General features: G+C 49.5%; 1 long non-coding RNA gene across 1 annotated transcript; it reads left to right on the forward strand.

The window, feature by feature from the left end:
• Positions 1-18,962, forward strand: LOC141584388 (uncharacterized). The gene is made up of 3 exons (XR_012517423.1): positions 1-1,493; positions 18,732-18,816; positions 18,911-18,962. It is a non-coding gene; the product is annotated as an uncharacterized LOC141584388 (long non-coding RNA).
• Positions 18,963-24,067: the final 5,105 nt, after the last annotated feature.

Here is a 24,067-nt window from a genome sequence, read left to right on the forward strand (position 1 = left end):
TTAAGCTGCTCTCATTTACTATGGTACATTGCATTTGTTTTCTACCGGAGGTTTTGTGCTTGTCCTCTGCAAATGAATTCATCCTGGCCTCATAGCGGCTGGCGTGGAGACCGACAGGCTGGGGCCAGGGGAAAGTTAAAGATTATGCAACTTGGAGCTAAATGTTCTGTAAGGACACTGATGACCACTATGAGCACCTTCACTGCTGAGGGGGAGAGGCGGGTAGGGAAGGCAAGAGGTGTGGGAGGGAATAACTAGGGCGTATGGGTAATGTGGGATCATCGATCCCAGCCCCCACAACCATGGTCTTTGCAATTCAGGTTTGCACCACGCAACAGTCCTTGAGCCCAGCTGGGCTCTTCAACAATGTGCCTGCTGCAGCTGCAGTGGAAGCTGAACTTGCACATAAAGCTCAGAGTCCTCTGGGTAGGGATGTTGGAGGGAGCAGTGGCTTGGTTCTCAGGGGAGTAGGCTACCCCTCCCAGAGAAGGACTGCAGCCCTCCTCTGCCTGTAGGCCCATTCTCTCTGCATCCCCCCATTACTTTCCACTTCCCCCGCAGTGTGAAGTGGGAGTTTAATTTGGTGGCCCTTTTAATGCAGGTCTTCCATGGGGGATGTTTCTGTGATTGCCTGGCCATGGATTGCTGTTCACAGAAACGTTCCGTCCCAGGCCACAGGAGTGCCTCAGAGAAACTCTGGGTGTGGGCGAAGTGGTCACCAATGGCTTCCTCCATTCTGCCCCAGATGAATGATTCTGACAACTTGATGGCAGAGCAACACATCGCTCGTTCAGGAGACTGCCTCCAGGTGGGGGGCTCATGCGTTTCCTTCTCAGGGCTGCAGCTGTGGCTTGGGGGGTGTCCTGTCTCTTTGGCGGCCTCATGAGGGCTGTGTGAGTCATGATCAGTGGCATAGGATGGGGAGTCCCCTTGATGGGGGACAGTACAGGTCTCCTGTCCATGGTGCTATTCCAGGCCCAAAATAGATTTCTACCATTGCAGAATGATTATGGTGGCTCTACTTTGCTTTCTGGGTTACCAAAGGGACTCACAAGCATGTGTAAGTAGAACTGGAAGGATGGCAGAAAAGAGACGAAATCAAATTGTGTATGTATATGTTTCCTTTTACAGAAAAAAAAATGTGGAATTCTACCTGGAGTCATAGGAACGTGACTTCCCACTCATGGGAAAGGCTGTGCCTGGAGCCCAGCGGGAGCTGTGGGGACATTTCTCCAAAGCATCCGTTCTCTCCATTTAGGCTTCATGAGGCTTCATCCTCAGGACTGGCCTTCAGGCACCCAGGCCACCTACTGACCTTCCTGGCATGGGTGGGAACCCGGAGCTTGTTGGCAAGCAGGAATATTCAGGACTGTGGACTGACCGCCACCTCCTCTGTGGCACGTGCCATGCCGTGTCCCTGCCGTCATCTCATTACCTCTGCACAGGAACGTTATCTCCCCGACTTGGTGATGAGGAAACGGAGGCTCCAGGAGGTAAGTCATGGCCCAGGCCGCACTGCTCCTCAGAGGCGGAGCTCAGATCAGAACTCACTTCTGTCTGACCCCAAAACCTGTGCCAAACGCCTTGCTCGATGGCCTTTCGCAGGGAAGGGGAGTGTTCCGTTGCAGCCAGGCCCGAACACAGTGCCAGGCCCTGCAGCCTCTGCATCACAAAGGGGGCACACCACAAAATGCTGGGGTGTAGGAAGAAGATATCAGAAATTCTAGTTAAGATTTCCTCTCATCCGAGTAAAATATAAACCTTTATGTTTGCTTTGTGATGCATTTGTTAGCTCAGTAGCACATTTTTAGAATTTATAAATCAATAAAGCTTCACATTGTGAAATATATGCTCAAATTTATTTTGCTGATATTGGAAGTGAGCAAAAAGACTAGAGTGGCCTTCGTCTTCCCTTGTAGCATTCTTTGTTCCCCAGGATACTTCCAGACCCACTCTCCTGTGATCTCAGTCTGCTGTGCATTTCTGTAGGAAGCCAGCTTTGACCAGACCTGAAGAGTGTGGGAAAGCACCCTCGGGAGGCTGGCCATGCCCTCTGCTGCTGATCGCTCTCTGCTGGGGCTCTCCAGTGGTTCAGTGGGCATTACAGGGGCACAGGGAGGACAAGGGGAATGGAGAAGGGTGAGTGAAGGCTGCAGATGCAGCCTACAGAAGGCTTGAGGGGACCACTCTTTCTGAAGTGATGCCTTCCTCTGTTGGGAAGCCAGGCGCCTCCGCTGGCGGGGTCCATGAGGTTCTGGGGGTGGGGCAGGGTATGTGGGACAGGCACAGAGCCCCGTCCGTGTCCCTCTCAGGCCAGAATCATAACTGTCCACACATTCCTTAAAGGCAGAGAGGGACCCTCTCCTCCCCCATCCATCAACAGCCTTCAGAGTCTAATTACATGCCCGGAGCTTCAGTTCCCTTCTCTGTAAAATGAGGCTAGTGCTAATAAGACCTTCTTACAGGGCAGTGTGGGAAGTCAATGGAAGAAACTCCGACCGCTCCCAAAACTACCCAGCAGATCACACGATCTTGAAGTAAACACAGTGTTTGGCATACAGTAGGCGCTCATCAATGCTGGTTCCTTTCACTCTCTGCTACTTGCTGGCTGTGTGTGACTTAACCTCTCAATGCCTCAGCGTCTTCATTTTGAAATGAAAGATGATGCCCATCCTCAACTTCAGACGAGATCAGGCACGTTCAGGGTGGTATGACCGTAGACCCCAACTTCAAAACAACAGGCAGATCCATTCAGTTCAGATAGCACCCACCAACTGGGCCATGGGCTTAAGAGGCAGGCAGAGCATGGTGTGAGCCCACGGCTTCGGCTCCTGTTGCTGGCTCTCTGCTATCCTCATGCAGTTATCTGGGCTCGCTTACTGGCCTTTCCGAGTCTTGGTTTTCTTATTTGCAATCTGGGGATAGTCATATTTCACTCGATTTTTAGGAGGACTAAATGGGACAATTAATATAAAATGCTTAACACAAAACTTAGTCTATGGTCTGTCCTCAGCAAATATTAGTCACTGGTAGAAGTAGAACCACCTGCATTATGACACTGTCATTTCCAGGCCCTCATGAGGATTCTCATTTACTGGTCATACTAGCCCTGCAAAACGGACACGATTGCTTCCATGATACAGATGAGGAAACTGAGGTTCAGAGAAGCTAAATAACTTCTTCAAGGTTGCCCAGGCTGGGTGTGGTGGCTCATGCTTGTAATCCCAGCACTTTGGGAGGCGAAGGAGGGAAGATTTACTTGAGAACAGGAATTTGAGAACAGCCTGGCCAACATGACAAAACCCCATCTCTACCAAAAATACAAAAATTAGCCAGGCATGCTGGCATGTGCCTGTAGTCCCAGCTACTCAGGAGGTTGAGGCAGGAGAATCGCTTGAACCAGGGAAGCAGGGGTTGAATATGCCACTGCACTCCAGCCTGGGCAATAGAGCAGGACTCTCTCAAAAAAAAAAAAAAAAAAAAAAGGGTTGCAAGCCTGGGCTCTTGCTCTCCTACACTAACTACCTGGTCCCATGCTGCCCAGCCCTGGGCTAGCTGCAGGAGGCTGCTGCATTACCCACCTCAAACCACACAAGCACTGGCAGTAACCAGAGGCCGTAGAGAGCCTAGAGTTCTCCAGTGGGTATAGTTCTCTGGCTGCCGTGGGCTCCCAGGGGTCCCTTAGATGGCAGACTCTACAGTCCTTTCTTCCTACCTCTGGATGTGAGGCCTCAGCACCCTGAGCCAGGCAGCAGGAAGGGGAAGTCTCGCTTCTTGCCAGACACATTGTTTGACTGCAACAGTCAATTCTCCAAAAACTCTGCCGGAAGTCCACCCCAGAAACTCAAGGGAGGAAACTCACTGCCTTCTTGGGGTTTTCTTAACGGCCCTTTGATTTTCTGCTCTGTAGGGAAGATGCAACCTGGGCCAGAAGCCCCTGGAGGCTGTACCTGACCCAAGGCAGATCAGCCATTAGCAACTGCGTGGCTCCTCTGCGCTGTGGGGCTGCTCCTAGGGTGAAAGATGTCTTTGTGTGTGTATGAGGTTTGGGAGCTGAGTCGGCCGACTTGCAAAGGACACGCTGTGGCCCAGCCCTGGGCAGCATCCAGCCTGCTTAGGTGGCCTTCTGTGGGCTTGGCCGAAGACATTGAGGCCTTTCTCTGTTTCACCTCCTTGTGCCAACTTGGCTGTGTGTGAACAAAGGAATCACAAGCACATGCCTCTCTGAGTTCACACTTGTGTAAAACTGGACCGAAGAGCCTGATGAATCAAAGTTCAAGAAGGGTGACTTGGCCGGGCACAGTGGCTCCCTCCTGTAATCCCAACACTTTGGGAGGCTGAGGGGGAGCAGATCACTTGATCCCTGGAGTTCAAGACCAGCTTGGGTAACACAAAGAGACCCTGTCTCTACAAAAAAGTTAAAAATTAGCTAGTTGTGGTGGTATATGCCTGTATTCCTAGCTACTCTGGAGGCTGAGGTGGGAGGATTGCTTAAGCCTGGAAGATTGAGGCTGCAGTGAGCTGTGATCATGTCATTGCACTGCAGCTAGGGTGACAGAGCAGGACCCCATCTCTTAAATTAGAGAAAGAAGAGGGAGGAGGAGGAGGAGGAGGAGGAGGAGAAGGAGGAGAAGGAAAAGGAGGAGAAGGAGGAGAAGGAGAAGAAGGAGGAGAAAGAGAAGGAGGAGGGGAAGGAGGAGGAGGAGAAGAAGGAGAAGAAGGAGGAGAAGGAGAAGGAGGAGGGGAAGGAGGAGGAGGAGAAGAAGAAGGAGGAGGAGGAGAAGGAGAAGGAGGAGGGGAAGGAGGAGGAGGAGAAGAAGGAGAAGATGGAGAAGAAGGAGAAGGAGGAGGAAGAGAAGAGGAGGAGGAGGAGAATAAGGAGGAAGAGGAGGAGGAGGAGGAGGAGAAGAAGGAGGAGGAGGAAGAGAAGGAGGAGAAGGAGGAGGAAGAAGAGGAGGAGGAGGAGGAGGCGGAGGAGAAGGAGGAGGAGGAGGAGGAGAATAAGGAGGAAGAGGAGGAGGAGGAGAAGGAGGAGGAGGAAGAGAATGAGGAGGAGGAGAATAAGGAGGAAGAGAAGGAGGAGGAGGAGAAGGAGGAGGAGAAGGAGAAGGAGGAGGAGAAGGAGGAGGAGGAGGAAAATAAGGAGGAAGAGGAGGAGGAAGAGAAGGAGGAGAAGGAGAAGGCGGAGGAGGAGATGGAGGAGGAGGAGGAGAAGAAGGAGGAGGAGAAGGAGGAGGAGAAGGAGAAGGAGGAGGAGAAGGAGGAGGAGAAGGAGGAGGAGGAGGAGGAGAATAAGGAGGAAGAGGAGGAGGAGGAGGAGAAGGAGGAGGAGGAAGAGAATAAGGAGGAGGAGGAGAATAAGGAGGAAGAGAAGGAGGAGGAGGAGAAGGAGGAGAAGGAGGAGAAGGAGGAGGAGAAGGAGGAGGAGGAGAAGGAGGAGGAGGAGAAGGAGGAGGAGAAGGAGGAGGAGGAGAAGGAGAAGGTGGAGGAGGAGATGGAGGAGGAGGAGGAGAAGAAGAAGGAGGAGGAGAAGGAGAAGGAGGAGAATAAGGATGAGGAGGAGGAGGAGGAGGAGGAGGAGAAGGAGGAGGAGGAGCAAGAACAAGAAGAAGAAAAGGAGAAGGAGAAAAGAAGGAAAAGGGAGGAGATGGAGAAGAAGGGCACCTCAGAAGCCCTCAATAAAAACAGGGAGGAAGAGAACAGAAACATCAAAGCTGCAGAGTCTGGAGTCTGGTGGCAAGAGCAGGGGTCCAAAAACCTGTTTTTCAGAGAGGTTAACTCGAATGAGACCTTGTCATTTGAGTTAACCTCTCTGATCCTCAACTTCTTGTTTGTGAAGTGGGAATCAGATTTTTCTGCAAGTTTGTTCTGAGACTCATAAGTCACATACATAAAGCTGTTGGCTTCTGGTCTCTTTTATCATTCAGGGTTAAGCTTAGAAGTGGGCACAGTACCAGCAGCTGTGGAATGGTGTGGAGGTTGCAGGGTGGGTCCTCTGGTCACAGAGAGCTCCTCACTGCCAGGGCTCGGAGCTCTCTCCCTGGAGAGGGACTTCCTGAGTGTTGCAAGCTACATGGACAGACCAGCTGTGAGATCAAGCATCCGGACCCCTGGGCCAAGCAAATCTAGGGTCAGGTCCTCAGGGCTCAACTGTGTGGCTTTGGGGACATTATGGAGCCTTTCTGGGCCACACTCCTCTGTAAACTATGGTGGTGATAATGGTACCTCTGCATACAGAGACTGACAAGTGTTGATGAAACAGAGCTGGGGATGTCTGTCTCATGTCAAAAGGCTTTCAAACAGCTCTTATTTGTAATAATAATTAATTTTATTATAATTAATATATAATTATCACATTGTACATATAATATTATACATATCATATTATACATATAATAATTATTATTACTAACAGTCCTGGGAGAAAGTTATCATGAATTATTTTGAATGGAGGTCAGACGACAGCTCATCGAGGTAACAGAGTACAAGAGGAGAGTCTGCCTTGGTTGGGATGGTCAGGGCCCGGGCACCCCAGGGAGAAGCAGGGGAGCCTGGGGGAGGACTGAGACCCCTACTCCTGCTCAATCAACTTTTTCAAGTCGACAGTGACATGTGTGCCAGGCTCTGATCCCTGATCCCAGCTTCCCCTGAGAGGGGCCTCTGTGGGGATGTCTCGCAAGGCCAGGGAGAACCCGGAGACGCATCCCTTTTGTAGGCTGCCTCCACCCTCAAAAGGAGACCTCGGAGGCCCACCTGCCCCTCCTGCCTACCCCTGCCCCCAGCCCAGAGAACCAAGCTGAGCCACCTGCATCTGCTCCCAAAAAAGACACCCTGTCCGTCCCCGCTTGATTTCCACAGAGTAAGTTACCTGTGAGACGTGTGCTGGCCAGAGGCCAGGTGGGCTCATCTATTTGCCCAGGGCAGCATTTTACAGCAGGGAGTGGAAATAGTGTCCGGGTTGTAATGAGTTGTTGGAAGCCGGGAAGGGGTAGAGAACAGAGGAGGCGGGGCCTGGGAGGGGGAGAGAGGAGTCACCGGAGGCTTCTCCTCTGCGGCGTTTAATGGGAAAATGAGATATTTCCCAGGCAATTGCTTTTAAGTGACTATTGAAATTAATGCCTCGTTCCAGCAGCACATCTTTGTTAGAACATTAGCCTCTCAGAGGGAGCAAGAAAATGAGAAGGAAAAAAAAAAAAAAAAAAACGCCACCTGAAATGAGCCCAGCAGAGAAGCTGGGGACAGAGGACTTGGGGCCACGAGTGCTTGTGGCTGAAGTGACTCTGGGATCATGTGAGGGGCTAAGCGCTGAGGAGTCTTGGTGGCCTGGCTGCCCCCCACGCGGGGCTGCCCTCCTCTGCCACCTGGGGCTGGGGTATGGTTGCTGAGTGACAGGGCGACTTGGGGTCCACTGGACGGGGCCCTGCCGAAGTCCCTGCTCGGCCTATGGGCTCCCTGACTTCTGAGATATCAGGGAGGCTCTGGGCCCACATGTGACCTCTCACAGGCTTTGGGGCCACATTCACTGTTTCTCAGTTTCCCCGACCTTGGGGGTTCACTGAGATGTTAGGGACCCCTGCAGTGATAATAACCGCTGGGACATATGAGTGCTCCTTATCTGTCAGGCCTGGTCCTGGAGGGGCGGCCTGAGGTGGTGCTGGGGAGAACCCCTTGAGCGCAGCGTGAATGCTGTGACCCGCTTCCCATTTTCTTTTTTTTTGAGACGGAGTTTCGCTCTTGTTGCCCAGGCTGGAGTGCAATGGCACGAGCTCGGCTCACCGCAACCTCCGCCTCCTGGGTTCAGGCAATTCTCCTGCCTCAGCCTCCTGAGTAGCTGGGATTACAGGCACACGCCACCATGCCCAGCTAATTTTTAGTATTTTTAGTAGAGACGGGGTTTCACCATGTTGACCAGGATGGTCTCGATCTCTTGACCTCGTGATCCACCCGCCTCGGCCTCCCAAAGTACTGGGATTACAGGCTTGAGCCACCGCGCCCGGCCCCCATTTTCTTATCAGCAGGGATTTCTCAGCACTGAGAGCGTGCCTTGCTTCACTTGAGGCCTGAAAAGGCTCCTGTTGGTTCTTTGATTTGGGTGGGGGCAGGGGTTGCATTTTCTTTTTCTTTCTTTCTTTCTTTTCTTTTTTTCTTCTTCTTTTTTTTCTTTTTTGGCTTTGTTTCAGTGCACCTATAGAATTGAGCCAAACAGAATAGATGCTTTAAACTCTGAATACATTTTGCCATTGCTTTTCAAAAAGTTTATTCTTGTTTACATTCACAGCATTAGTGAATGAGTGTTTATCTTGTGATATCCTCATCAGCTTTATGTATTATGCTTTTCAAATGTGTGCCAATTTTATAGTGGGAAAAGGTTTGTGAATGTGAACATATAAAAGAAATAAATATTGGCTGCTGTGAAAAATAAATATTTGTGTTTGTTTCCTAAAAACTAGAGTTGGATCCCTGAGAACAGTACAGCAGGCGCCCGGGCGCAGTGGCTCATGCCAGCACTTTGGGAGGCCGAGGCAGGCGGGTCACTTGAGGTCAGAGGTTCGAGACCAGCCTGGCCAACATGGTGAAACTCCACTCTACTAAAATACAAAATTTAGTCGGGCGTGGCGGTGGGCGCCTGTGATCCTAGCTACTCAGGAGGCTGAGGCAGGAGAATCACTTGAACCCAGGAGGCGGAAGTGGTAGTGAGCTGAGGTTGCGCTACTGCACTCCAGCCTGGACAGAGCAAGATTCTGCCTCAAAAAAAAAAAAAAAAAAAAAAGAAAAGAAAAAGAAAAGAAAGAAAGGAAACAACAGCGGCAGCGGCAGTGGCTCCTTGAGCGGCCTTGAATGCATATTCTCCTGGAAACTCTGGTGAGGAAAATCCTCGAGGGATTTGTAGCTGTGCCGTCCTCCCCTCTAGGGCTGGGACACGGGACGATTACTCCAGGCTGGATTTAATAGAGGTGCAATCAGGTACCTGTGACATAGACTCCAGCTGGAGGCTAGCACACTCTGTCCTGCCTTGGAAACTCTAGAGCTAGAGTTTGGGGATGAAGTCAGCACAGCTGACACCGTTGTAAGCGGAGGGGGATTGGTTGGCTGTACTTCTGGGCCACTGGGGCCATTTGGGAAAGTTGGCTTTGCTGTGTGCAGTAGGAGCTTCTTGGACACGTCTTCCGCAAGGTCTGGATATTCCCTTGCTGGGCTCTGTGCACGCAGGATGAGCTAAACCCTGGTCCCACCAGTTCTGACCATTGCCCTCTCTGGGGCCTCTTCCAAGCCCCAGTGCTACTGGGTAGAATGGACAGAGAGACCCTTCTAGGCTTGAGGAAAAGGACAGTCACTGGACAATCAGAGCTGTGGGAAATTGGGACAAGGCTTGGCTGGGTGAAGCCATCAACTTGAGAGAAGGCAGGAGAAGCTTATATCAGGTGGGGCTCCAGAGAGGTTTCTTGCCCCCAGAGGGGTCTTGGACTACAAGGTCCCAGAGCTTCCCTGATTCCAGGATTCTGCAAAAGAATGAGCCAAGAACAACCGGGAGCAAAGGTCTCTGAATCCAAAAAGGGACAGCACCTCAGGGCACAGAGCTGGGCATGGAGGGAACAGGCACCTGTGTGACCCCAGGCAGTCACTTCACCTCTCTGGGCCTAGCTTCTTCACCTAGAAAATGATGGTTAGGGCAAACTCTGAGAAATGACTTATTTTGGAATTTGTGCATGCAGCCAGGTCTATGTGAGCCATAACGATAACTCCTCCCTCTCTGCATCCTCTAAACCTACCAAAGAAGAACCGAGGCTGGCAGAATAGAAACGGGATGCTGAGGAGGTGGGACTGGAGGCATCCTCCTTCCTTTCTTGTATGGCTTGAGCTCCCTGTGACTCCAGACAGAACATTCCTGGGGCTTCCATTTGCACATCTTATTTTTTTGACAATAGAACATGCCCTACCTACTCGCAGGTTGAAGAGAGGCAAACATTTGGTTCCATTTATTGATGCAGCTCAGGGCCACTGCTTCCTAGGTATGATTTCACTCAGTCTTCACACAAACCGTGAGATTGACATCATGGTCACCCCATAACACAGATGAGAAAACCGAGAGTTAGAGGACCGGCAGTGAAGGGCAGGCAGAGCCAGGGCTCAGATCTTCTTTGGCTTCAGAGCCTTGACTCTCTGTCACCAATAGAATATTTTCTTCTAAAAGTCATAGCACTGTCTTTGGAGCGGGGTGGGGGCGTGGATTTTCTTGTTGCAAGAGATCTAGAACTCTCTTGTGGAAATGGGTCCACAGGGGCAAGGAGCCTGGCCAGAGTGGGAACATGGACGGATGTACACTTTTGGAAGGTGCTGGGAATGGGCATGTTGCCAAAGTCGCCGGCCACTGCTGTCACCTGTACATGTATTGAGTACTGGGTCTAGTACCTACTCAGTTACCTCACAGGTCCACAAGAGTGGGCACATGCCGGGAGAATGGGGGTAGGGCAGGGAGAGGGAGGAGAGAAAACTGGAGAATAATGCAGGGTCCTACTTGGGGTATTGGATATTGATTGGGAGCTCCCTGGGCAAGTGAGGCAGATGAGACTAGATGAGGGCAGATGAGGCTAGGTGAGACTAGGTGAGCACAGATGAGGCAGGTGAGGGCAGATGAGAACAGGTGAGGGCAGATGAGACCAGGTGAGGGCAGATGAGACCAGGTGAGACCAGGTGAGGGCAGATGAGACCAGGTGAGACCAGGTGAGGGCAGGTGAGACCAGGTGAGGGCAGATGAGACCAAGTGAGGGCAGGTGAGGGCAGGTGAGACCAAGTGAGACCAGGTGAGGGCAGGTGAGGGCAAGTGAGACCAGGTGAGGGCAGATGAGACCAGGTGAGGGCAGGTGAGGACAGGTGAGACCAGATGAGGGCAGGTGAGGGCAGGTAAGACCAGGTGAGGGCAGGTGAGACCAGGTGAGGGCAGGTGAGACCAGGTGAGGGCAGGTGAGGCACGTGCGGTCAAGTGAGAGTGAGGGCAGGTGAGGGCAGACGAGGTCAAATGAAGCCAGGTAACGGGCTGGGCTCTAGTGGGAGATGCAGAAAGGTGAGAACAACCCTGAAGAGCAAATGGAGACTTGCTGAGCCTGAGAACATCCAACCACATGCCTTCCCCAGAGTTCCTTTAGTTCCTAGGTCCCTCTCTAGCCTCCTGTGACCCCCCCGCCACCACCAGTTTATCTCCACAGACACAGAGGGGCCATGTGCTTCAGGCCCAGCCAGACACTGTGGCTGAAGAGAAATCTGTGCTCTGTCCGAGGAGAATCTTCACAGGGAATGAACTACAAAACAGAGTGAAGATGACAGCCGAGGGAGCAGGCACGTGGGCCCTGCTCAGGGCTGATGGGAGGACAGGAGGGAACGCGTGGATGCCAGCTCCAGAAGGACATGAGCCGGCATGGGACCCTGCTTTGACCACTTTAAGTCCTGCACGTGTCCACAGAGGCTGCACTGTGGCTCCTCACAGAGGTGATGCCTGCTGCCACTGCCTCAGTTATTCCACGTGCCAAGCTTCCAGGAGAGACGATGGATTTTCTCAGGTTCCAATGAAACACTGAGCAAAGCAGGAAGATGAGTTGAATGCCAGTGCTGCCATCAGAGAGGTTGTGAGAAGCCAGCAAGTGCTGCCCCTCCCCTAGAAGGACCTTGGGCGTCCTGATACCCAGCAGTAGTCAGCTACCGACCAGTGACAAGTGACCTTTCGGCAAGTGACCTTCTGCCAGCAACTAGCATGTTCTGTCCTTTAGAATTCATCATCCTTGAAGGGTCCTTTTACAGATCATTCCAGCCTTCCCCGTGGAAACAGATCAGCAGACACTCTTGAAAGCACAACCTGTCGTCATCCATCCAGGGCTGAAAGGGATTCCGTGATTTCAAAGAAACCTGAAATGTCATGTGTCTGGGGCGGTTGTTGAATTATGAAGCCTGGATTTCCTCGTACTTCTGCTTACACAGCTGTGTGACCTTGGACCAGTCACTTAACTTCTCTGGGCTTGTTTCCTCATTGATAAATGTACACACCAACCAGATGACCTGGAAGGTCCTGGCCAAACTGCACCTGCAATTCTTGCTGAGATCATGCAGCAGTTTCTCTTCCCCAGGCCCAGGGAAGCAGATAGTGCAGAAATCTGTCACTGGGGGTTGGCTAAACACTGGGGTCTGGGGACGGGGGACCCTGGGCACAGTGACTCATGTTCTTCCCACCCTCACCTACGACATGCCAGTTTAGATGCCACCTCTGGGGCTGTCCTTACAGATTTCCATGACAACATCAGAGCACTGGGCAAAGGACAAGCTTGCTACCCCTGGGTGTGGGGCTGAGCAGGCTGCTGGGCTGAGGTCAGGGCCAGCCGCTCATTTCACCAAGCTGAGCTGTAATCACATCCCCTGGTAGCACTGTGCCTTCCCCAGAATACGACCGAGCAGCGTTATGTCTGCAGTGCTAAGCGGGTGTGATCAATACATGGAGAGCTGTGACCAGCTGGGCTGTGATGTGGAGCCTGCAGTCCGGCTGCCTGGGGGAAATTCAGGAGGCCAGCCATCGTCTTTAACCAGGGCAGCCCCAAGAGTGTCTGCAGGGGCTGCATGCCCTGGGCAGATCCTCGCAGATGCTGATCCGGGCGGCTTCTGGGCTCTACCTGACAGAGAAAAGCCGGAAAAGCTCCAGGGGCTTTCCTTCTTTCCTGGCAGAGAAAGAGCAGGCAGATTCAGAGTCTGGTGAGGCTATCTTGAGCTCTGCCGGGGTCTAGGGAGAGCCAGGATCACCAGCAAGTGAGTCCTGATACATTGTCTTGGGCTCTAGGATGGAGGAGGGGACATCAGAGCTACCCACTGGTGGCTGGACAAGGACAGCAGAAGCCCAGGTGGTTACTTGCAGGAGAAAGGCAGCCACTTATGAACACTAAAATCGCAGGAGGGCCTTCTCCAGAAAATGCTGGGCAGTATCTGTGCCAGCGGAGGCTGGCTGGCTCCTGATCTCATCACTTCCCAGGGATGTGACCCTTTGGGGAATGCCTTCCAATTTCTTCCTTAGTAAAATGGGCTTAGGTTACAGAGTGTGTAGGGGTGAACTGAGATGCTTCCCATGAGCTCCCAGGGTGTAATAAATGCTCTCTTTATAAGGGACAGGGAACCTGCCTTAGAGCTTTTTCCATGACTGAGTTAGAGGAGTAAGGACTCCTTCGCTCCAGCCCAGGGCTGTGTTCCTTTGAAGAATCCTTTGGTCAGCTGGGCATTGAGAAAGGGGTGGCTTGAAGCAGTTGGAACCTGTCCTCTGGTTCTCAATTTGCATGCGTGGACTTGGAGCAATTAGAAATAACACCCCAAAATGCAGGATCCAATGCCATGTGTATACAGTATTCCCTAACACTTAACTCAAGTTTCTGTCCTCCCAGAATTAATATACGAGTCAAAATAGTGGGAGGGACAATACCCCATCCATTGGAACATAGGTGATACATTTCACTCTGGACAGTAAATATGTTTCTGGAAAGTTCCACCTGGCATGGGCATTTTATAAATTGAATTACATATTTTTTTGAAAAGCCCTTTTTGTTGATCTATAATGCACATGCTCAAAAGTGCACAAACTGAACATATCTGTGTAACCAGTCTAGATCAAGAGACAGAATACGATCTAAACTGCTACATTTCCTCCAGTCATTCACCCCCTCTGGATAACCACCATCATGGCTTCTAAGAACATGGATTAATTTTGCCAGGTTTTATTTTGTTTAAAAGGATTTATATGGTTTATGCTCTTTTGTGTCTGTCTTCTTTTGCTTAACTTTGTGTCTGTAAATTTCATCCATGTTGTTGTATATAGTTGTATATTCGTGTTCATTGCTGTAAAATATTCCATTGTGTGAATATATGACAATTTCTTGATATCCATCCTACCATTAATTAGCATTTGCAGAACCACCATTTTATTCTGTAACAAATAGTGCTGCTATGCATATCCTAGTACATGTGTTTTGGTGAACGTATATGTGCATTTCTGTTGGGCATATGCCTACGAGTGGAGTCTTTGGCACTCTTAGTCTCAGGTTATATGCATACTCGGTTGTAGGGATATTGTCAAATAAGTTTCTACAGCAGTAAAAATTCAGCATCTTGACAGCAGTGTGTAGGAGTTCCAGTTGCTCCACATTCCTGAAAACACTTACTGTTTTCTGTTTTCCATTTTAACTATTATGGTGGAGGTCTACTGGTATTAGATTATGGCTTTAACTTGCGTTTTCCTGATGAATAATGAAACGTTGCATATTCTATGTTTATTGGAATTTAAAGGTTAGATCCCCTAATCTTGTAAAGAAAATGCCTATTCAAATGCTTTGTGCATTTTTCTCTACGGATATCCTTATTCCTGTTGATTTGTAGGAGTTAGGAAGATAATTCCTTTGAAATTGGAGAACCTTTTTGTCCTATGAATAATGTTTGAGTCTACATTTAGAAATCTGGATACTGGGTTTCTTAGAAGCAGGTCACTGTACACATACTTACAAATTTCAACAGTGAGGTAAATCTAAGCATGGGGAAATTCAGCCTCAAATTGTTCCCAGATACAAAGCACCCTCTCGAAAGATGAGAAGGCTACTCCTTTTTCCTCCAGTTTATTTCATGCTGGTGTGGCAAATGGGGGTGGGCAAAGTCATTCCGCACGGTGTGTTGGAACAAGGAGGACAGTGAATAAAGTGGCTGACGGACAATGAGGAAAGAGATAAATGGGTCAACCAAAGGGAGACTTACAGTTCCGCAGTTGGACTTGTTTTGTAACTGGACACATCAATGTACTCAACAAGCACTAGTGAAATGAGATTTCATCTAACGGGATTGCTGACAAATAACAAATAAGTGGTGGGGGATTTGCAAGTTAGATGAGCAAGTATCTGGAGAATCATTGTTAGCTAAGAGAAATGCCTTTGCTTAATTTGGGGACATCTGAAAAGCCAAAACATGGAACAAAAGTATCTCTGGAAGCCACCCAGATGAGTGTAGATGTGTTACCAGACATACTTTAAGACTCCTCCATTATACTAGGTGTGAGGCACAAGGACTAGCACTCAAGTCCTACGTCCACATTTCAGAGAATGGCCCAGCCACCAGCATGTTCTACCAGCTACCCTGCCATATGCAGCCCTTGGGTGCTACTGTCAAAGGAATTTCCCCTTTTAATTTCCATTTTACACAATGCAATATAGCATTATCAACATAATTGTCCTTTGTGAAATTTAAATGAAACCAAGGAAAAGTTTTCTTGGCTTTCATTCATTCAATAAACCTAAGCACTTACTGTATGCCAGTATCATGCTAGAAGATAAATAAATAGCACAAGGTCTTCCCCTCAGGAAGCTCGCAGAATTGTGGAGGAAATGAAGAAGTAAATAGTTAATTTCAAGATAATGTAGTGGCTGTGAGGTGGAAGTTTCCAGGGTGTTAGCAGGGATGGGAGACCTAACTGGTGGCTGAGGAGGAGGACAGGCAGGGGGTGAGAAGTCTTGGGAAAGGCTTCCAGAAAGAGTTAATGCCTTCAAGTCTATTTCTTCCTATCATCCATGAAGGGGAGGGGAGGGGAGGAGGAGGAAAGTTAGGAATTCACAAACCTCACCATGCATCAGAGGAGAAGGGAAAAGTTTCCAATTTTCTATGCAATGCTGTTATTCCTAGGGTTTTCATTTCTTATATTAATGAACATTTTTTTTGACCTCTCATTTTGAACATGAATTCAATGAAAGTTAATTAAAACGATGTAAAATGTGACCTTGTGTGAATTAATTAATGTTAGTAAAACTGAGCTTTATTCTCCATTTTCTTTTCAATTACTCACATATGGAAACCCAAGAAAACATTTGCCCTCTCTTGACTAAGCACTGTCAGGACTCATGGTTTTCAACATTTTTCTCCTGCTTACAACCATAAGAATAGGCAGATGGCCAATGGAAGAAGGAGGGTAAATGCAAGAATTTGTTATGCTGGAATTCAGCAGAGCTCTCTCTAACATGTGGGAATTAAGATTAGTGGAATCGTAAGTAAGAGAATTCAGAAAGAGTTAATTACAAATCAGAGTAGGTGGTATAAGCTAAGAGTCTACCCAGAAAGCAGACTGGGCCACTAAGAAAGGGATGGTGGTAGTTAGAAACTTTCTCTGCTCTTCTCAAAGAATGTGGAACAAAATATTAGTTGAGTCATTTGGAATGATTTGGCTGCAAGTAATAGAAACCCTAATTCATCGTAACTGGAACAATTAAGTGGTTTGTTATCTCACATAATAAGAGGTCTGAGAGGATGGCGGTTCCAGGGTTGATTAATTTACCAGCTCACCAGCATCTTAAAGGTCCAAGTTATTTCCATTTTCTACTCTGCCATCCCCAGTGTCTGGCTTATACTCATAGGCTGCTCTCTTAACGGACCCAAGATGCTTTTGTTTCAGGAATATCACACAGAGCCCAAGTTCAAAGGCAGAAAAGCAAACATTCTTATCTTGTGGCTTTTGTTTGTTTGTTTTTTGAGCAAGAAAAACCTTCCCAAAAGCCCCATCAGCAGATTTCACTTTTAGCTCCCTTGGCCAAAATTGCATCCCATGCCTGAACGAATCATTTGGCAGGGGAAATCATTCCATCCTATCCGGCTTCAACCATGAACTCTCATTCCTGTGTAAGAGAGCAGCCTAGCCTTCCCTGAAGGAGTTGGTAACTTGGAATAAGATGAAGAAAACCAGAGTTCCATTAACAAGGAAATGGGGGGAATGGCAGAGGGGAAGGCAACTAGTGTGTCCGTGTTAAACAAAAGTTCTCTGCTTTCTCTTCTTGAACTTGAGGGTTATGTGCATGCTCACACAGCCTTGGGGATTTGAGGGATGCCCCTTTGATCATCTTATTTCTTCTCCTTTGTAGCAAGTAGTTGATAGAATCACACAAGAAAAATGAGCAAAATGTGACAAAGAAACAACTTAAATACAGTGAGGATACTGGGGAACAGAACAGATATGAGCAGGTAGGGAAGTCTTTAGCAAAATTGTGGAGTGCCTAAAGCTTGGCTTCTGATGTGTGTAGCCTTTACTTTCTCTGTTCTTCCTCCTCACTCCATATCCCACTCAGGAAACCCAGTATTTTAATGTTCTCCTCTTTGCTCCATTAAAGCATCAAACATATTCACACAAGGTTTACTTGACAGAGGAGCGCAGGACAGGGATTAAAAAATACACTGTAAATACCAGCTCTGCCATCTGTAGCTTTCTGACCATTTTGAGCCTCAACTTCCTCACAAACAATGTGAGAATAATGGTACTACCCAGCAGGTTGTTACCACTCTGTTTATTAGTGTTCATCCTATTAGAGCAAGCTAACTGCTGACAACTGTAAAATCGTGATGGCTTAACACAAGTTTGTGTCTCACTAACACAGAGTGTAGTGTCGCGATCTGATCAGGTGGTTCTCTGGTGACCTGAGGAATCGAGGATACTGCCCTGGCATTTTGAGGTGCCACCGTCTTCAACACAGGATCTTTAAGTTTTTGCTGGAAAGTTGTGGCTGCTTTGACTTGGCTTGGAAACTTTTTGTTGTTGAGACATAGGGCCCAAGATCCAGGGTGGGAGCTGAAATAGAAAACTTTGCTATGTGCCCAGGTAGAGATGTGATGAGCATCAAGCTAGTCTCTGCTACATTATGCTGTTATTGTTGCTAATACTGTGTATTAAAATGGTAGTCATTTTCCAAATATAACTATGGGCCCTAACAGTTCACCGTGTTCATGGCCATAATTCCAGGAAGCCATTTCTGAGAGTTTATGAACCTTAAATGCCAGTATGAGGTGTCCAGGGAAGACACGATAGTCCACTAAGGACGAGAGTGGGAAAGTCTAGTAACTTCTCTCCTCTCCACGATTCCTAGCATGGTGTTGGACACAGCAGTGCTGACCCAGTGACTGTGGGACTTACTCATGGTGGATGCACTACTCTACTTCCTTGGGTCCCTTTCCCATTTTCATGCCCCTTGGCTCCAAGTTTGCTTTTACTCCTGGCATCTAGAACCCATGCTTCTTTGTGAGAGGGCTACTCTCATGCTTCTGGAGTCTATTTGGCCTGTGTACAGAGAGAGTAGGGGTTACTCTCTCTGGCAGAAAGTTTCTTTCATGCAGAAACATGCATCCCTCTGAGGTGGCCCTTAACCAATGGAGGAAGGGGCTCTTGGTCTCCAGTCATTTTCTGTGGGAGGACCAGGCACCCTGCAAGCATGGGGACTTGCCTGACATTGCACCCTTGCTTGGCTTTCTTCTCCCTGACTTGCTTCTTCACTTCCCTGCAGGGGACACTGCCCAATACATCACTTTCTCACAAATCCTTTTCTCCGGGATGCTTCTGGGGAACCAGCCTGAGATAGGAAGTAGGCTGAAGAAGCAGAATTTTGAAGATTCTGAGCCCTATTTGAACCGAATAGCTGAGACCGGTCTTTGAGAACATCAGCACTTGCCTCTCACCTCAGTTTTTACATTCACAAATTAAAAGATCACACAGGCAGGCTTTGGTATGATAGGCAGTCCTTGGGCAGTGTGGGGACTCAAAGACATTTACGGCAGCTCATCAGCCTGCATCCAGCGCTTCAAAGCATTCTGAGAGTCTGGCTCAGCCCACTGCCAGCCAGGTCATCTCAAAACTGAAATGAAAGCAGCAAGAGGGTTATATTTATCAACTGAGTGAGACTTGCTTTTCTCAACAGGATATTTATGTTGTGAACTGGTAGAATCTGAACTGCAGAATATAAATTTCCAAACATTCTTCTTAGAGGATGCAGTCTGCCACAGGTGAGGTGTTTTCAGCTTTCTGCTGACTATACATTAATATAAAGCCATTCGTTACTCTTCTATCTTAATATATGGTCTCTTTGGTTTTAATTAGGTCTGTCCTTGCTTCTGAACATCTGATTTCCCCCAAAGGTTGGAGAGAATGTTCCGTAATGACCTCGGAGCAGGCACATACAAGGTACAACATGGTATGTACAAGACTGTACCTCAAGACACTTGAGAGGCTACCTTGGCCTCGGGCACTATGGTGAACACTGTAAAATGCCACCCAGATACCCCTCAATGAGGACTTGCAGTCCCAGCGGTGCAGAGTGCTGCTAGCACACAGAGGTTGCCTGGGCTTCAGAGAGCAGCCTTCCTGATGTCACACACCTGCCCATGGGTCCCAAATCTAATAACTGATTGGTGTGGACACATAAAGATCTGGCCATCTCAGACCAACTTAAAACAACTCTGAAGGGCCTTTTGAGCTCCCAAGCCTTGCCCCCGTGGGACTGACTAAGGCTGTCTTTGATCTTGGCTCAATTTCTGTTTCTGCATATTGCTTCCTTCTCCTTACACAGGTATTGACCCCTTAATTGGCATTCTGCACAAAAAAACTCCATCTTCGGGTCTGCTTTCAAGGGAACCCAACTTGCAATAGTCACATTTCCCTCCCTCACCAGCCAGACTCTCCCTGAAGACATCAGAGAGGGTTAGAGTGGTCCTTCAGTACTGGATGCAGCTTGCCTCTTGCTTTCAAGTCCTCTGGGTGTCTGGTAAGGATAGGAAGAGAAGAAAGCCTCAAGGGGTGAAGTTGAGGATTGTATAATGGTAAGGTTACCTCATTTGATGCAGGGAGAGGGGTAAAGAGGCCTTTGCAGTCTCTGCAGGGGACCATGCATGCATTACAATCCCTGAGCATCTTTAACCAGGGTGTCTCCATGTTCGTTCCAGACATCATGCCCGATGGCTCCCTCTCCTGCATCCTCACACTCAGATGCTGAGGAGGTCAGCAAGTCCTGCCAACTCTTCCAACTGTATTTTGAATCCATCTACTCTTCTCCCTTTCCTCTGCCTCCACCCTAGCCAAAGCCGCGATCATCCCTTACCTGGCTAAAATGTGTCTTACCTCCTTGCAATTCATTCTCCTCACTATAGCCAGAAAGATTTTTGAATACCGATATTTTTCATTCCCAGGAATTTCACTGTTTCTTTTCATAATTGCCAGCTGTTGATGTGTAATGATCTTCTCTCATTTGATATATAGATACCCACCCACATCTCTCCAAGATACTAAGTAAACAGATTTTAAGTTTCTGTTCTGATTAGACTATTAGCTTGGTTCCTTCAGCTATAAGTTTTTTCTTTTGTTGAGTTTGGTGATGTTCTTGTATGGAGTTCAGCATCTTCAAATGGTCAATGTATTTAGATTGTGTGTAAACCTCTGTGCTTTCTGCTTGTTGTTGAAATGCAGCCTGGTTTGCTGCAGGTCTCTTGGGGTGTGGGTGGGGGCTGATGCCTTGGCTTACATTGTGGGGAAGGCCAGCACAAACCCCCAAGCAGTGGCTCACTGTCCCACCTGTGTGTGGAGGCTGCCTCTTCCTCCTGGGTGTCATCAGTCATCCAAAACTCTGACCTGGTCCCGGCCCCAGATTTCATATTGACAGTACTGCTGGGTGCAGAAGCATCCCTTTCTGACCCGGAAATCATTCCTCATCATGCAACCTAAAGGCCATCCCACATTTTTTTTCCTTCATGACACTGATCACAATGAAGAGTCAGTAAATATTTACTCATTTATGACTGGATTTGCCTACTAAACCAAGCTCTATGAAGGCAGAGATCAAGTCTGTTTGGGCCACTGACGTGTACCCGGTTCTCAACACTGCACTTGACATACGCTTATTTCAAGAAATCGTTATTGGATAATGGGTTGTTTAGGCTTCCATATCACCTTTCATTTAAAGAAAGGCTTCTTAGCTCAACACAGTTTGAAAACAACCATGAGAGAGGACACTATATCAAACGAGGAGCAAAGGACCTTGTGCTTCTGCATGGGTTCCATGGGGGAAAGGTACCAGGTGGGGTCTGCTGCACAGGCCCCTTGCCCAGAGGAAGCTGCAGTCTTGCCACTGTCCTAGGCTGACTCGGGAGCCTGACTTCACCTTCCCGAGAGCAGGGAGCTCGTTTTCCTCTGAACTCGCAGCCTGCTGCCAGCAGAGAGAGGCGGAGCCTGCAGAAGCTTCTGCAGGGCCATTATGGGGCATTTGAGGAGATGATAACGTTAGCTGCTGGGTCCTGGGGGGCTCAGCAGGCAGGAGGTGGAAGGAAGGAGGGAGGGAGGGCTTCACCCTGCACCACTTTTGAGTCATCCTGGGGTGCTGGCACCCCCACCCAACCCTATCAGCACCACTATGCCATCTGCACCCACCTGCCCACTGCTTTTCATAGTGGTAGCTGCTGCAGTTGGTAAGGGACCTTCCAGAAAAGAGAATGATCATGCCACTTGAGGAGGGGGCTGTGGAGATCACAGCTTCTCTCTGCACCTCATTTTATAGCTAAGGGAGCTGGCCCAGAGCACAGATGACTGGCCCAAGGTCACACAGGCAGTAGTAAGTGGGGCTAGGGCCAGGATGCAAAGCTACTGATTCCCAGGGCACCGGGACGGCAGCAAACTGCCCTCTCCTTTTCTCTCCTTTCACCTTGTCTGCTCCATCTTGCTCCCAGCCTCTTACCACTTCAGCCTTGTGCCACCACTGCAAAGACACTGCCGCAGCACAGACACCCCAGGCTCCTGGGCCACCACCATGCATTTTGCCTGCCACTGCTTGGGGCTGAGGAACTTGCTGGCCCCTGAGCAAAGCTGTCTCTATGGTTTCAAGTACAATCTGAGAGCTGCAGTATTAATACCAGGAAGAGGCTGCACCAGCCCGGGATCCCCCAGCTTCTCCAGAAGCACCGGGCATTAATTTCACTTCCAGACTCGCTCTTGTCCCGTGAGAACAAGAGCCTGATTCCCAGATCCCACACCCGATTCCCTGAGACGAGAACACTTCTGAAGCCCCTGGACTGTGTGTGGCTTTCATTTGACAATCTCCAACACAGACTTTTGTCTTTAACCTCTCTGATCCCCTTCTGCTACAGCCCCTCCTGCTTGCCCACCTCCCCCAAACAAGATCGTTCCCTTCTTTTGATTCATTCCCATGTCTGACATTACCTTGACTCTTGTACCCAGTACACTGTATTGCAATAACCTGCTTATTTCTCTGTGTCTTATTCCAGGGAGCACCTTCAGGGCAGAATCTGTCTCCAGTACCTAAGGAGCCGGCGCTATGAAGGTCCTCAATCAGTGTTGATTGGAGGGGATCTGGCCACCTGGGATCCAGCTCAGTGGTGCAAACGTGAGGGAGGGAGGCAGAGACAGGTTTCTCGTCCCCAAAGCCCATCTCCCATCCTCAGCTGGAACCTAAGGTGACAAGGGGCAGCTGCTCTTGCCTTACTGTGTCACAATTCTCTAATTAACCGGAGCCTGGCCCCCAAAGTGATTGTGTGGGAGGGAGAACAGCCTGAGTGAGGAGGCTCTCAGAGCATTCCTGCCCAGCTGGGGATCCTGGCGGGCATTTTCTAGGGCGTGTTCTGTGGAAGGCTGGAACTGTGCTGCGCTCTGTGCGTTCTGGGAATGAAAGGTTCAGAGGTTGGCTTTTGGGAAATGCCGCTCCCTCCAAATCTATCTGTCCCTGCTGTGGCTACACAGTACACTCCGGTGTGTTAAAGGCTCTGAGAGACCCTGCAGTACGAAATGTGTATTGTAAAACAGTAAGAACAAAACGTGAACAGCGGGGGACATTTCTCTGCTGACCCCAAAGTTCAGCAGGTGCGGGAGAGGGAGGGGCGGGCTCTCCTGCCTGCCCCGGGCTTGGGGAGCCATCTCCGCCTCGGGGCTCGCAGACCGGGCTTCTCCTGCCAACGCTGCACTTCGGGGCGTGTTCTCCCACCCATCTGTGCTCAGGCGTCCCTTCCCTGTCCTCTGGATTTTGTTTAGGCCTATTTGCAATTTCTTAAAAAAAAAAAAAAATCTAATAAATAGTTGGAGCCTGAAAGAGAGCTGGCCAATGAAACGCCGCGTTGGGGCATTACGGCATCGGCGAGGCCGCCCATTGGCTGGCGTGCCCTGAGGCGATGGCTGCGGCTCCCAGGCCCCGCCCCGCGCCGGTGCCCGCCAGTCCCAGGCTTGGGGGAGCAGCCGCTAGGCGCAGGGGATCGCGCGTCCTCGGCCCGAGGCCTGGTCACCGGCCGGTCCCCCCGTCCTCAGCTCGGCCGCTGCTTCCCGCACGCCTGTGGCGGAGCGAGCCCGCCACCAGGGCAGCCTCCCTGCCTGGATCCTGGTCAGGAGACCTCCCGGGTGATAACCGTGATCACGGTGCTGATGCTCACTCCGGGGCAACGGTGCTCACGTGTTCTCGTGCTTGCGAGGAGTAGCCCCGCCTTCAAAGTCAGCCCCGGTCCCCTTGCACTGTGCAGCCGTTTCTGCCGGACCCTGGCCGCATTAATCTCCCCTTAACTTCTAAAATGCTCATTGCGATGCTCTCCCGTCATTTTGTATTTGTAGCAGATACTGTCTGGTGGTGCAGCGCCATCTCCGTTCCCTCTTTCTACCGTGATATAAAACCTCCTGGTTTTTAGCTGGGCACATGGCTTCTGGAATCAAGACTGTGTTCCCAATTACCTTGCAACTAGATGTGACTAAGTTTTGGCCAATGAGATGTTCATGTTCTACTTCCAGGAAGTGTCTCTAAATGAGGGAATATGACTTTTTAGGTCCCTTCCTCTCTCCAGCTGTTTGGAATGGAGCCACCATATCTGGCGTTCAAGCAGCCAGCTCTGACCCAGAGGTAACACATTAAGGATTGTGGAGCCACAGGATGGAGTAGCCTGGGTCTGATGGTTTTGTTAGTCAAGGCTTTCCAAAGAAGCAGGACCAACAGGAAATACATATGTTTATGTATGCATATATGGTATGTATATGCTACACACACACACACACACACACACACACACACACACACACACACAGAGTTAAGAAAGTGGCTCATGTGATTGTGGGACTGGCAAATTCAAAATCTGCAGACCCAGAGAAGAGCTAATGTTGCAGCTCAAGTCTGAAGGCAGTTTGGAGGCAGAATTCCCACTTCTTCAGGGGACCTCAGCCTTTTCTCTTAAAGCCTTCTACTGATTGAATGAGGCACACCCACTTTATAAAGGATCATCT

Source organism: Saimiri boliviensis, chromosome 4, assembly GCF_048565385.1.
Source record: "Saimiri boliviensis isolate mSaiBol1 chromosome 4, mSaiBol1.pri, whole genome shotgun sequence".
In the NCBI taxonomy this organism is placed as follows: Eukaryota; Metazoa; Chordata; class Mammalia; order Primates; family Cebidae; genus Saimiri; species Saimiri boliviensis.